The sequence below is a fragment of the Electrophorus electricus genome, chromosome 20 (assembly GCF_013358815.1).
Source record: "Electrophorus electricus isolate fEleEle1 chromosome 20, fEleEle1.pri, whole genome shotgun sequence".
NCBI classification, from domain to species: domain Eukaryota; kingdom Metazoa; phylum Chordata; class Actinopteri; order Gymnotiformes; family Gymnotidae; genus Electrophorus; species Electrophorus electricus.
In genome coordinates this window covers 15,553,338-15,566,989 of record NC_049554.1, presented here as the reverse complement: position 1 = coordinate 15,566,989, position 13,652 = coordinate 15,553,338, and the positions used below count along the sequence as shown (strand labels likewise).

At 42.0% G+C, this 13,652-nt stretch overlaps 1 long non-coding RNA gene across 1 annotated transcript; it reads right to left on the bottom strand.

Moving 5' to 3' along the window:
• Positions 1 to 439: 439 nt before the first annotated feature.
• Positions 440 to 1,247, bottom strand: LOC113582017. Its single transcript, XR_003411115.2, has 2 exons — positions 1,216 to 1,247; positions 440 to 948 (listed from the first exon to the last, which is right to left on the bottom strand). It is a non-coding gene; the product is annotated as an uncharacterized LOC113582017 (long non-coding RNA).
• Between the last annotated feature and the right edge of the window lie 12,405 nt (positions 1,248 to 13,652).

Genomic DNA, 13,652 nt, shown 5'->3' with positions numbered 1-13,652 from the left:
CGGGGGGCGTGACACCACCACCCTCAGGTGACACCACCTCTCTCTCAACATTCCTGGAGCAATTAACCAGTGCTAATTCTCTTACATGAATAGAATTTCACTCAGATGTTATTCTTTTTGTATATTACTTTATTATTATTATCCTTTAAAGCATCCCAAGTGTAGCACTGCAATATAAACTGTGCAGTGAAAAGAAGCCACAAGGGCATTTATTCATAGAGGAAGCTTACAGATCAAACTATGGGGCTGACGTCAATTTCTTAGTTGAGTCTAATAGCCATTGTGATTATTTTGTTATAAAATACTAATACACTAGTAATAGTGTAGTTATTATTACAGAGTAGTAATTATTATAGTGTAGTAGTTAGTTTCCTCCATAAAGTGAAAACAAAATCCAAACACAATGAACACATCAAAACACCTTCCCCTTCTTGTGTTGCATTAGCAGTGCCTTGTTAACTAGTGGTCAAATGTACTGACTAAAAACCATACACTTTAAAATATACCTGGAATTAAAACCATGACAATTAGCTATGGTTGTATACAACATCTTGCGTGACAATTGTGTATGTCGTTTCTTCATGTATATGTAATTATTAACCTGCTCTGTCAGGGTCTGGGTATGCCTTTAACAAAAATGCTTATTGCAAAGCTTGCATAAACCATGCTTAACTTTTACTGTATTGGACTTTGAGTTGCCACAGCTTACAAACAAGAACAAATTTGCTTATCATTCACACTTTGACCTTTGGTAACTGGCTACCATGTCCTTGTAAAATGTGGTAACCGAGTCTGTTGTTCTGTGGGGATGCGGGTCTGTGTGCAGGCTGTGCAGGTCCTGCCTTCTCCTGGAGAGCTGGACCATGCTGATCCAGAAAGGCTCCCCAGGCCAGGGCCGTAGGTACTCCGTGGAGAGACACCTCATCTCAGGTGTCTTCTGTCCCTGCACTGGAGAAAAGCAAGACCATAAATATATATACACATGTCAGATTTTTATAAATAAAGGTAATTTAACACTATATCATGTTGAGGGCAAATTTTACCAGCAAGTAAAATTCACTTTTTTTCATTGTATCAAGATTACACTTAACCTGTGGCTGGGCAGACCAGGCTGACAGCCCTGATGTTAGAGTCTAGTGTACAGACGTGAATGTACACTTCCATTCAGACTGTGTTGTTGGTATCCTGCTGTGTTCACCATGTTTCATCCCATACCTCTCTCACATTTTCTTTCCTCTCTCTCTCCCTCCTGTCTGTGGAAGCAGAATGTGTGGGGTGTCTGGGATCTGATAAGGCTGTGGTGCGTCCAGTGGCCAGTTAAAGTTTAACAGGCAATTGCACCACTCCTCTGACCCCTGTACTAAACACTAGGTTGAGAGAGGGATAGAGAGTATGGTTAGGGAGTATGGTTAGGGGTTAAGGGTTAGGGATTAGGGGGTAGGGGTTGGGGATTAGGGGGTAGGGGGTAGGGATTAGGGGGTAGGGGTTGGGGATTAGGGGGTAGGGGTTAGGCAGTATGGTTAGGGGGTAGGGATTAGGGGGTAGGGGTTGGGGATTAGGGGGTAGGGATTAGGGGTAGGGGGTAGGGGTTAGGGATTAGGGGGTAGGGGTTAGGGAGTATGGTTAGGGGTTAGGGATTAGGGGGTAGGGTTTAGGGATTAGGGGGTAGGGGTTGGGGATTAGGGTGAGAGAAAAAGCAGCAAACTCATTTTTGTATTTGGAGCTGACAAAGCAGACAACAAAAAATACACCCACGTACAGATTACATGTTTAAGCAAAAACACCCACAGAGATAATCATAGCATGATGAACTCTTCCAAATAATGTCACCAAACTTATTAAATCAAAGAGAAACTATTGGTATATGTTGATAATAGTTCCTAAAGGTTTCAAATGTATATTTTTAGTATTAAAATAAGTCTGACTAATAAGTCAAATCAAACCCCAACACATCCCTATAAGGCACTGAAAGTGCAGCTCTGCAAACTGCAAACTGCAAATCTTTATGTTTTTAGAATACACTATTAACAGTGTCTTTACTCAGTCTGCACTGGCTCCTTGCCTGGTAATTATACAAATCAAATGGATTTATTATTCATCACAAAAGCATTCATTTAAAGCATAACCTATTGAAAATGTTGAGTGATTAGGGAAGTACCACTGTAAAATTAATGTTGTTAAAATAATACCCACATGTTTATAAATGTTAGCTGTCTACACAACCAAGTAATGTGTTCACATTGTTAATAGGACTGCTCGGCAGTGGTGTCTCAGTAGTGAAGGTACTGGACTTGTAATCGGAAAGTTGCTGGTTTAAGACCCACCACTACCAGGTTACCACTGTTGGGCCCCTGAGCAAGACCCTTAACCCTCAATTGTTCAAGTTGTACTCAGTCATAGTTATAAGTTGCTTTGGATAAAAGAGTCAGCTAAATGCCATAAATGAAATATATAAATTCCTAAATTTCTCCATCACTCTGCTGTTTGAACATAACCTGGCACTCTGCTGTAATCCTCTCTAATTGGGCTATTTTCATATGGCAGTGCATCTATTTGAGATGGAGAGAGGTGTTTCAGATTAAACCTACAGATTAGTTAGAGGGAGTACACACACAGGATGTGTGTGACAGAAATAAACAAAAGCACATTAATGGTGAGACATCACTGGGATTCCTATTCTTCTGATTCTTCATGGCTCAGTGCAAAATAATAGAAGCTACAGCTCAGATTAGGTGTGGACATTTTTTTTTCTTGGAAGAATGAGATGAGTCATGGAAACAAATCCATGTTTCGTATTTGAGTTGAAACATAGCACATGCAAAATCTCATTTCTCATTTTAAAACTTTATTTGTTAAGGACTCTAAGACATGTGAAGCTTTGCTTGCTACAGATAATCTCAATCATCTTAATCATTTCAACAGCTGGAGAAAACAGCAGGTGGGTTACAAAGACCATTAGTGACTGCATTAAAGGATATCTTCTCAAAGCAGTGAGAACTGGATGTACCCAAGCAAAAAAAAAAAAAAAAAAAAAATTAGCAAAAAATCTCTCTTTTGTTAAAAGATCCCTACATTCATTTGGAAATTGTTTGTTGAGGACTCAGGTAATAACAATTTAGTACCAACTCAGTATTTTTAGGGTGAATGGAGTAGCTGGGAAGCCCTGAGAGATTAAGATATTATCTAAATCAAAGACAAACACAAACCTCAGAATAAACTGTAGCTGTTACATTGTTACTTCCCTTGTTAGTCTGGACAGGAGAAACAACAGATCAACAGTTCACTAATGATGTTGGTAAAGGACTATTCAGTGAAGAAGGTTCACGGACAGGTGTAATGTGGTCTATGATCACACTTCTGTATCTGTAAAACGTGTACGCTTGTTCACTAGACATCTGACATCCTCACTCTACCGTGAGCAGGTACGTGACCGAGTAGCAAATTCCGAGGCCTTATGCTATAATTGCGCTATTTGGTTATTGGAGAGTTGAAACAGGAGTACTTACCAAGTGCACATTTACCTCTGAGTGTATGCATGTATTTTATAGTACAGGGGTGAGTTATATCAGATAAAACTAATCCCAGAGCAGATTATGAGGAGCAGCCTGGCATAAATGATTAATGCATTCCAGTGTGCTTCATCATGGCCAGTGACTCTTCCTCAAAAGCAGCACTAAACAATCCAGGGACACTCTAGAGGTTTCTCATGCGTTCCTATTCTCCTTCTCTCCTTTAAATCTTCTCTGATTTAAAACATTGATGTGCCTTTCTTTCTTTCTTTCTTTCTTTCTTTCTTTCTTTCTTTCTTTCTTTCTTTCTTTCTTTCTTTCTTTCTCTCGCTCTCTCTTTCTTTCTCTCTTTCTTTCTCTTTCTTTCTCTCTCTCTCTTTCTTTCTCTCTCTTTCTCTCTTTCTTTCTCTCTCTTTCTTTCTCTCTCTTTTTCTCTCTTTCTTTCTCTCTCTCTTTCTTTCTCTATCTTTCTTTCTTTCTTTTTCTCTCTCTCTCTTTCTCTCTCTCTTTCTTTCGTAAAAATGCTTGCACATTACTTAGATTCACATTACGACCTTTATGTGAATAGATTCCAGGTGAAGGTTTGGCTGAAACACAAGTGAACTGTAACACCCATTACAGTTGCAACTCTGTTCAATCTTGAGTGGATCTTTACTGTCCACAGAGTGCAGAGAGAGGGGTGCCCCCACGAAGGCAGCCAGAGAATGATGTCTGTGAGCTTATTTCTGACTCTTTGATCCAGAAGCCATCAACATGATTACATTACTCTGGGCCCTCCCTACTCCCTACACATTTCAGCCCTAATCCGGTATGTTTGTGTTCCACACTGGGAATAGAACGAACCCATTACTGTGTGTAGTGGTAGCTCAGTGGTTAAGGTACTTCATTTCTAATCAGAAGATTGCTGGTTCAACCCACCACCACCAAGTTGCCACTGTTGGGCCCCTGAACAAGGCCCTTAACCCTCAATTGCTCAAGTTGTACTCGGTGATATTTATAAGTTGCTTTGGATAAAAAAGCATCACCTAAATGCCATAAATAAAATAAATGCTTGGATTGCACTGTAGGCTTCTGTAGGATGTTTCTACCCTGAGATCTGCTGGTGATGATGTGTTGATGACTTAGGCTTCAGAGGTTTATATTAGCAGTGGATCTAATGTACCTTCAGTCTCAAGAACTGAACCTCTCATGTTGTAATGGCTAGTTTACGCATTTGTGATTAGATCTCTGATAAAACTCTGCTTTAATGTTAAAGTGTGACTGTTAGTACAGCTGAACATGACTGCTGTCTTACTGAACAGCTGAACCTGACTGATCAGAAGCATGGCCACCTTTTAATATTATTTGTAACTTATCATTTACATTTAATGAATGGCCCTTTGTAGAGTGCACACACACACACACACACACACACATACACACACACACACACACACACACACACACACACACACACACACACCTACCTGCTGAATAAAAGCCTTTTCTACTGAATAATTAAATCATATTACATACAGTAAAAGATCATTACTGATGCTTCTTGTTTCAAACAGACACGTGGGTTCGTGGTAATGGGGTGAGTTGTGTCATATTGGGGATTAATTCACAGAACTGCTGGGTGGGTGAGTTCTTACTTTATATCTACACGGTTAACAACCCATAAATGAGCCAAATAATGGAGCCTAAAAGCCAGCTGGGTCCAATAAAATCTCCTGGCACTCCAGATTAGCTCCCTAGTAGGGTAACATGCCCAGCGACAACTCTGTTCAGACATATAATACAATTATGACCATTATGACAGTAAAACTAGACAGTGTGCACCCCACATCAGCCTTGTCCAGACAGTGTACACCCCACATCAGCCTTGTCCAGACAGTGTACGCCCCACGTCAGCCTTGTCCAAACAGTGTACGCCCCACGTCAGCCTTGTGCAGACAGTGTACGCCCCACGTCAGCCTTGTCCAGACAGTGTACGCCCCACGTCAGCCTTGTCCAGACAGTGTACGCCCCACGTCAGCCTTGTCCAGACAGTGTACGCCGCACGTCAGCCTTGTCCAGACAGTGTACGCCGCATGTCAGCCTTGTCCAGACAGTGTACGCCGCACATCAGCCTTGTCCAGACAGTGTACGCCCCACGTCAGCCTTGTCCAGACAGTGTACGCCGCACGTCAGCCTTGTCCAGACAGTGTACACCCCACATCAGCCTTGTCCAGACAGTGTACACCCCACATCAGCCTTGTCCAGACAGTGTACGCCGCATGTCAGCCTTGTCCAGACAGTGGTCAATGTTATTTTTTCTTTAAGGTAAAATTTGGTGTTGAGCAGTTTGTGGACAGAAGGCCCTGTCTTTGCTGGGGTCCTGTCTTTGCTGAGGTCCTGTCTTTGCTGGGATCCTGTCTTTGCTGAGGTCCTGTCTTTGCTGGGGTCCTGTCTTTGCTGAGGTCCTGTCTTTTCTGGGGTCCTGTCTTTGCTGAGGTCCTGTCTTTGCTGGGGTCCTGTCTTTGCTGAGGTCCTGTCTTTGCTGGGGTCCTGTCTTTGCTGAGGTCCTGTCTTTGCTGGGGTCCTGTCTTTTCTGGGGTCCTGTCTTTGCTGAGGTTCTGTCTTTGCTGGGGTCCTGTCTTTGCTGAGGTCCTGTCTTTTCTGGGGTCCTGTCTTTGCTGAGGTCCTGTCTTTGCTGAGGTCCTGTCTGTTCTGGGGTCCTGTCTTTGCTGAGGTCCTGTCTTTGCTGGGGTCCTGTCTTTTCTGGGGTCCTGTCTTTGCTGAGGTCCTGTCTTTGCTGGGGTCCTGTCTTTTCTGGGGTCCTGTCTTTGCTGAGGTCCTGTCTTTGCTGAGGTCCTGTCTTTGCTGAGGTCCTGTCTTTGCTGAGGTCCTGTCTTTTCTGGGGTCCTGTCTTTGCTGAGGTCCTGTCTTTTCTGGGGTCCTGTCTTTGCTGAGGTCCTGTCTTTGCTGAGGTCCTGTCTTTACTGGCATCCTGTTTTCGCTGAGGTGAGCAGAAAGTGGTTGTGACTGTGCTGTGTTTACCACAAATGGAGGAACAGCACAGGACAAAGTGATGGCCTCCATGTTCTGCCAACATCCTTCCCCCTTGTGACAGCTGTGTTAAATGTTCTTTTAAGACAGGAAACATTTTATGTTTGTTGCTTAAAAACAGCTTTACTGCAGAACATTTCTTGGGCAGTGTAAAATAGAGACTAATAAAATGATGATAGACAGCTTCATTCAGTCCTGACTCCACATCTCAGCATTAAAAATGTCTCTAATATAAATCAATTGCAGTTATGTAAGACAGACTAAATGTAATGCAAATGTAATACAAAGTTCACTATATAAGCCAGCTAAATCCTACCTATAGTGGAACATTCAGAGTACTGCAGTACCTACATCCATACTGTCAATAGCTGAAAGGAACAGCCAAACACTTACCAGTCATAGCCTAGTCAGATGTATAGGTCTCAGTACAAACATGACTACTTATAACACATTGGTACTACTCCATAATTAAATACAATACACTTACAAATACAATTACACTTTCATGAAATCAATTGTTAAGGCCTGGTGTGTTCTGCCTAACAGGCATAGTTCAGCTCTGCTGATTTAACAGGCAGTGTTCAAGGATTGCACTGACTTCACTGCTGCCCTTTGTACATCTGTATTCTGGATTACTGCATTGACAGCAGACACATCTAACATGACACTTGGTTAGGTAATAATCTGCACTAATAATACTTCTTGGTTAGAGGGCCCAGTGTGGGAATCAGTTCACCACTCACCATAACCCATGCCACTTTTTGTAACCCATGCCACTTTCTGTAACCCTTGCCACTCTCCATAACCCCTGCCATTCACCGTAACCCCTGCCACTCACCGTAACCCCTGCCACTCTCCGTAACCCCTGCCACTCACCGTAACCCCTGCCACTCTCTGTAACCCGTGCCACTCACCATAACCCCTGCCACTCACCGTAACCCCTGCCACTCACCGTAACCCCTGCCACTCACCGTAACCCGTGCCATTCACCATAACCCCTGCCACTCACCGTAACCTGTGCCATTCACCGTAACCCCTGCCACTCACCGTAACCCCTACCGCAGAGCAACCATTTTCTGAGCTAGCCTGACATAACTTTTCTTTCTTGTGTTAGCTGGAGAACGCCTTACCCAGTTCTCATCTCTTCCAGGAGTAAGAAATGTGTGACTTTGTTGACAATGCCTATGTAAAATGTTTTGTGTAGGTTATAGGCTGTGTGCTGTGACAGGACTGAGCTTCGTTGGGTCACTAAGAACAGATTGTATAATTGTGAGGGTCCCTTAGGGCTAGAGGTATCTCTACAAGCCATCAGCAATAATATAACAACATATATTTAATAATTATATATATATATATCAATCATATATCTAATAATCCTATATCTAATAACTGGACAGTGTTAGAATCTTTATTTACAACTTACAAATTCACATAGTGAGTTAAAAACTCTACTTGCTCTAGTAGTTGTCTGAACTAATCCCCAGTAGACACAACTCACCCCATCACCCAGTAGTTGTCCACCCCCCACCCCCCGTTATGATTGTTTGAAACCCAAATAAATACTAATGGTACATTTTTACATTAAAAAATAAACTTAAGGCAGTCCATCTGATTACAGTGGGATTACAACATTCTACAAATCCATCTGATCTGGATTACAGCATGCTACAAAACTGAACTGGCCCACTCACTACAGTGCTACTGGTGATCTAGTGTGAACTTTTGTCTTAAAGGGTGGGTTATCTGCATTCTCATCACTGGTGGTGTAACAATGTGATGTTAGCATAAAGGCAATGTTAGCATGCCTTTAAGATGTTACAGAATCTTCAAAAGACTAAAATAAGCTTTTTTATTGGACCATGACAAAAACAAACAAAAATAATAAACTCTTCAATTCATTCGTGTGTAATCAAATGGTTTTCTTTGCATACTATTTCTCTCTCTCTCTCTCTCTCTCTCTCTCTCTCTCTCTCTCACTCACACACACACACACACACACACACACACACACACACACACACACACACACACACACACACACACACTTTTTCTGTCTTATTTTCAGTTTCTGAAGAGTGTAATGACCTGCAAACTGCAGTGTTTTGTGTTTTATCTGAAATGTCCATTTGTACAATATATTAAATAATACTGTTTAAAAAGAGATAATTGTGTTGTTGAGCTCAGTGTGAAGTGCATTAACTGGTTGAACAGCACATACCTGCTAACCTGGGCAAAGCACTGCCTCTCACATTACACGAAAGAGACCATGTATGTACACATCAACTAACCAACATGTTTGTGTCTGTACATGTTTGTATGTATTGGAGGGGGCACTGGTAGGCAGAGTCTGTGCTCAGTAATCCTAATCCTGTTTGTGAATTCCTGACATGCTGGTAAACTGTGCAAAATCTCAACCAGTTGTGAAAACCGGAATATTGGGTGGAGTTAGGGTTAGGGTTGGCTTTAAGGTTAGGGTTGGGGTTGGGGTTAGAGTTGGAGTTGGGGTTAGGGTTAGTTTGGGGCTTTCTTAAAATCTGTATTATCTATTCCAGCAATTACTGCTTGTCTTCTGAAAGAGGCTCCCTCTCTCTCTCCCGCTGTCTCTGTTTCTCTCTCTGTCTCTGTCTCTCTCTCTCTCTGTTTCTCTCTCTCTCTCTGTCTCTCTCTCTCTCTGTCTCTCTCTCTCTCCTTCCTCTCCTTCCTTATCATATACACACAGACAGACAGTAGAGACAGAAACATACACATACTGCTGTATTATTGTGCTTCCACTTAATTTCCTGCTGTTTGTTTGTGTGTGTGTGTGTGTGTGTGTGTGTGTGTGTGTGTGTGTGTGTGTGTGTGTGTGTGTGTGTGTGTGTGTGTGCACATCTGCCTGCCTGCAGGGAACACACACTTGGATTAGTCACATTTCTGCAGCAGGAGAGAGTGGTGGGGGTTCTAGACCTACTAGCATTCAGCACATGTCCAGATTCAGCGCATGTTCCTTCTGTATGGGCTTCTCTCCTTGTGACCACTGATATTATGCAATCTCCATGAATCCTGGGGAGCTCATAATATATGGAAATGACAATTTGCCCCACATGCATTCATTCTGTGGTAGAGGGTCTGTAATTATAGTTGCAGTTCAACCAAAATGTAAGAATTATTGTATTCCTAAAGTTATGTTATTTACCTGCAGTATAAATCAGAATCAAAATGGCTTTTGTTTATAGCCGTGACAGTCTCAGCAAAAGTGTAGTTACTGAGATTAGGATGAAGCTAAACTGTGTCTTATTTACTCATTAATAAAGTGTTTAATGTAGTTCAACATATAAGGGAACTTCATTCACACACTATTTATTCACTCTGCCCCCTACACTTGCTTCTTTCTCTCTCATTCTCTTCCTCTCGTTCTCCAGTGGTTATTCTTGCCCTTTTTTTTTTCTCACACACCCATTTTTCTCAGTTTCTCTCATAGGTAGGTGTAGATAATATGATGGATGCACCAGATGATAAAGCAGGTATATTTTAAAGAAACAATATGAACATTAATACTAACATATTTCTGTTAAAAATCTAAATTCATGAGAATAGGGTGAATAGTTTGTGTGACTAGACTAGAATATCACTCACTGAAACATTATCAGACAACAACATATTTTAATCAAAGAAAACATGTTTCAGGAAAGTGGAAAGTGTGTTGGAAAACTGAAGCCCACTGAAGCGCATGGATAACCAAGTAGATAATGTTAACAGGAAAATCCCACAGATGTAAAATGTTCAAAATCTTTTCCTTTCTTGTGCAACCATGTGCAGCACTAACATCACAAAACAAAAAAAAACCCTAATTCTTAAAACAAATGTAACCTGGTTCATTAACCTTAACCCTTACCCTGACCTTGAGCCTAACCCTTACCCTGACCCTGACCCTAACCCTGACCCTGACCCTAACCCTAACCCTGACCTTGAACCTAACCTTTACCCTGACCCTAACCCTAACCCTAACCCTTACCCTTACCCTTACCCTGACCCTAACCCTTACCCTGACCCTTACCCTAACCCTTAACCTGACTCTTACCCCAACCTCATCAATTTGCTTTGCTTCTGAAAAAGCTCCCAACAGTTCAACACAATCCCGGCTCTGTTATTCATGATGAAAGTATTAAAAACCTGGAGCTGTTTTCCAAAAATGACAGAGGTTTCTCTGAAACAATTCTTTTTCATATTGGGCTTCCATGATTGTCTGGATTCTTTCTCTCACAGAGGCTCCAGTGTGTCTAGATCACACACACACCCCCACGCACAGCTCGCACACATGCAAACACACACATGCATGCACAGCTCACACAGACGTACAGCTGCACAAACACAAACACACTCAGCTCATACTTGCACAACTCACGCAGATGCAAAAACGCACAAAAACACACACACGCACAGCTCACACATGCACACACACATACATTTATACACACACATGCAAAGCTCATACACATACACAGACGCACACACACAGTTCGCACAGTAACACACACACACACACACACACACACACACACACACACACACACACACACGCGTACAGCTCACAGAGACATGCACACGCACACAGAGCTCCTACAGCTGACAAGGCTCACACATATTGGTCTGATTTATTAATGTGGGTGTGGCCTTCATTCACCAGGCACAGAAGGAGTAAATAGAGAATGAATGAATAATTACTCATGTGCAGACTCACACACAGGGGCATGCGCTTATGCTCACACACACAGAGGGGCGTGTGCCCATGTGCAGATGCACAAGGACGGGTATGTGCCCACGTGTAGATGCACACACAGGGGAATGCACTCATGCACAGATGCAACACAGGGGTATGCACTCACACACAGATGCACACACAGGAGCATGTCCTCACATGCAGATGCACACACAGGAGATTTTGTGTTACGCAACACCAACTAACTTATGTAACTGCAGGAGCACCAGCCAAGGAGGAAGGGGCTATAACCCAATATTCCCTTAATGAGCCTCAAATTCACCATGGACCTGGGGGATGCATGCACCTGGGGGATGCATGCACCTGGGAGGCATGCACCACATACACACACAAACGTGCACACACACACACACACGCAGGAGCAGGATTCTCACTAGAGTAGGTGATTCTCTTTATAAATCCCACCGTTGAAGTCAGAGGTCAGGGGTCTGGCTGGTTTTCGCTTCCCTTTTGGACAGGAACCAAATTGAATTCTAGTGTCTGGTTGTCATCTGTTCATAAACGTGAGTCTATTGGAAACTCACTTCCTGGTGTAAAGTGAATGAAATTCTTATGCCAGGCAGGTAACTCTGACGTGGAGGATACAAAATAAACCATTAAAACATTTAATACACTATAAAATGCGTAACTTTATATGATCCGCCAAATCCCTTTGAAAGCAGTATTTGATGGTAATGTAATGTATAAATTTTCATATGGCATTATCAGGTGTTATCTAACAGAACAAAGAAACTACCAAGCTTTTTTAAAATATAGCCCTAAATTGGGTCGTCTTCTTAAGCAGGTCCTGCACAGAGCCCAGGTCATCAACAAGTGCGGCAAACAGCCCAGGTCGTTAAGCAGGTTGTGCACAGAACCCTGGTCATTAAATTAGTCCTGCACAGAACCCAGGTTGTAAAATGAGTCCTGCACAGAACCCGGGTCGTTAAGTTAGTCCTCTACAGAGCCCAGACTGTGGAGTTCCATTTCGGTAACCTTACCTCCAAGCAGTCTGGCAAGCAGGAAGCCACAGCTTGACACATTGACACACTGAATTTTAATGCAGCTGCTATTTTCGGGCTTTGCAGTGCAACACGATTCGCTCCAAGCACAGCAGGCAGGAGGCTGGGGTGCTAATCTGATTCACCTGATATCCTGAGAATTGTCACCCGCTGAATCCTGATGAGGACAGCGCATCACCTACCCCAGGGAGGACGTCATGGGGTCAGCAGGGACCCCAGCCAGCCAAGCATGGGGAGAGTGCTTGGGTGATGCTGACAGCACTGCAGAGTTTAGGGCAAACATTGACCAGCCTTTCAAGACATTTACCCTAGAAGTGACCCAGAGAAAAGTGAAACACAAAAATCAGCCTTTTCTGTGGAAAACATACCAGTAGAACCTGTAGAGACATTTTTGTACATATGGTATTTATTGCATGCTTACAGTGATTCTTAAATAATTTTCCTTAAAAAACACATTCAATCTTTCTACCTCTTAATGGGGCTGAAATGTAGATGTTTGACTGGTTCCATAAGGGTTTTTAGAGCTGTTTGTCCATATTACTAAGACAACATTACAATAACTTCAGAATATGGTGTCAGGTTCGGAGATTTGTTTTTTGTGTAATCTCAAATTGTGATGGCTGTGGCTGTCAAGCTGGTTCTTATTGTTACACACCGTGTATTACACACCGTGTGTTACACACCATGTCGGATGTGAGCATTGTCATTACCATAGACATGATCTGATGATTGATGATTAATGATATGATTAATAACTGGTTATTTAATAATGTTCTATCTCATGCAACAAATGTTCTTCTTATGCATCAATGTTTAATTTTTAAATGGATTTAGTACAACAGACAAACACCCCTAAACCTTTATATATTGTATATCTCTTTTATTTATAGCTTTCATCCTTTATACAAATCAACAAAACAACAAATGAGAAAAAATACTGAATATAAAATGGGCTAAACATTGAAGTGTGCTATTATATGACAATATGATAGTATATTACAATATGTCAGTGTGCTAGTATACAGTATGACAGTGTGATAGTATATGACAGTGTGCTAGTATATGTCAGTGTGCTAGTATATAACAATGTGATAATAAATGACAGTGTGCTAGTATGTCAGTGTGCTAGTATACAATATGACTGTGTGATAGTATATGACAGAGTGCAATTATATGACAATGTGCTAGTATATCGCAGTGTGCTATTGTATGACAGCATGATAGTATATGACAATGTGCTAGTATAGGTCAGTGTGATAGTATATAGTATGACAGTGTGATAGTATATGTCAGTGTGCTAGTATATAACAATATGCTAGTATATGACAATATGATAGTAAATGACAGTGTAAT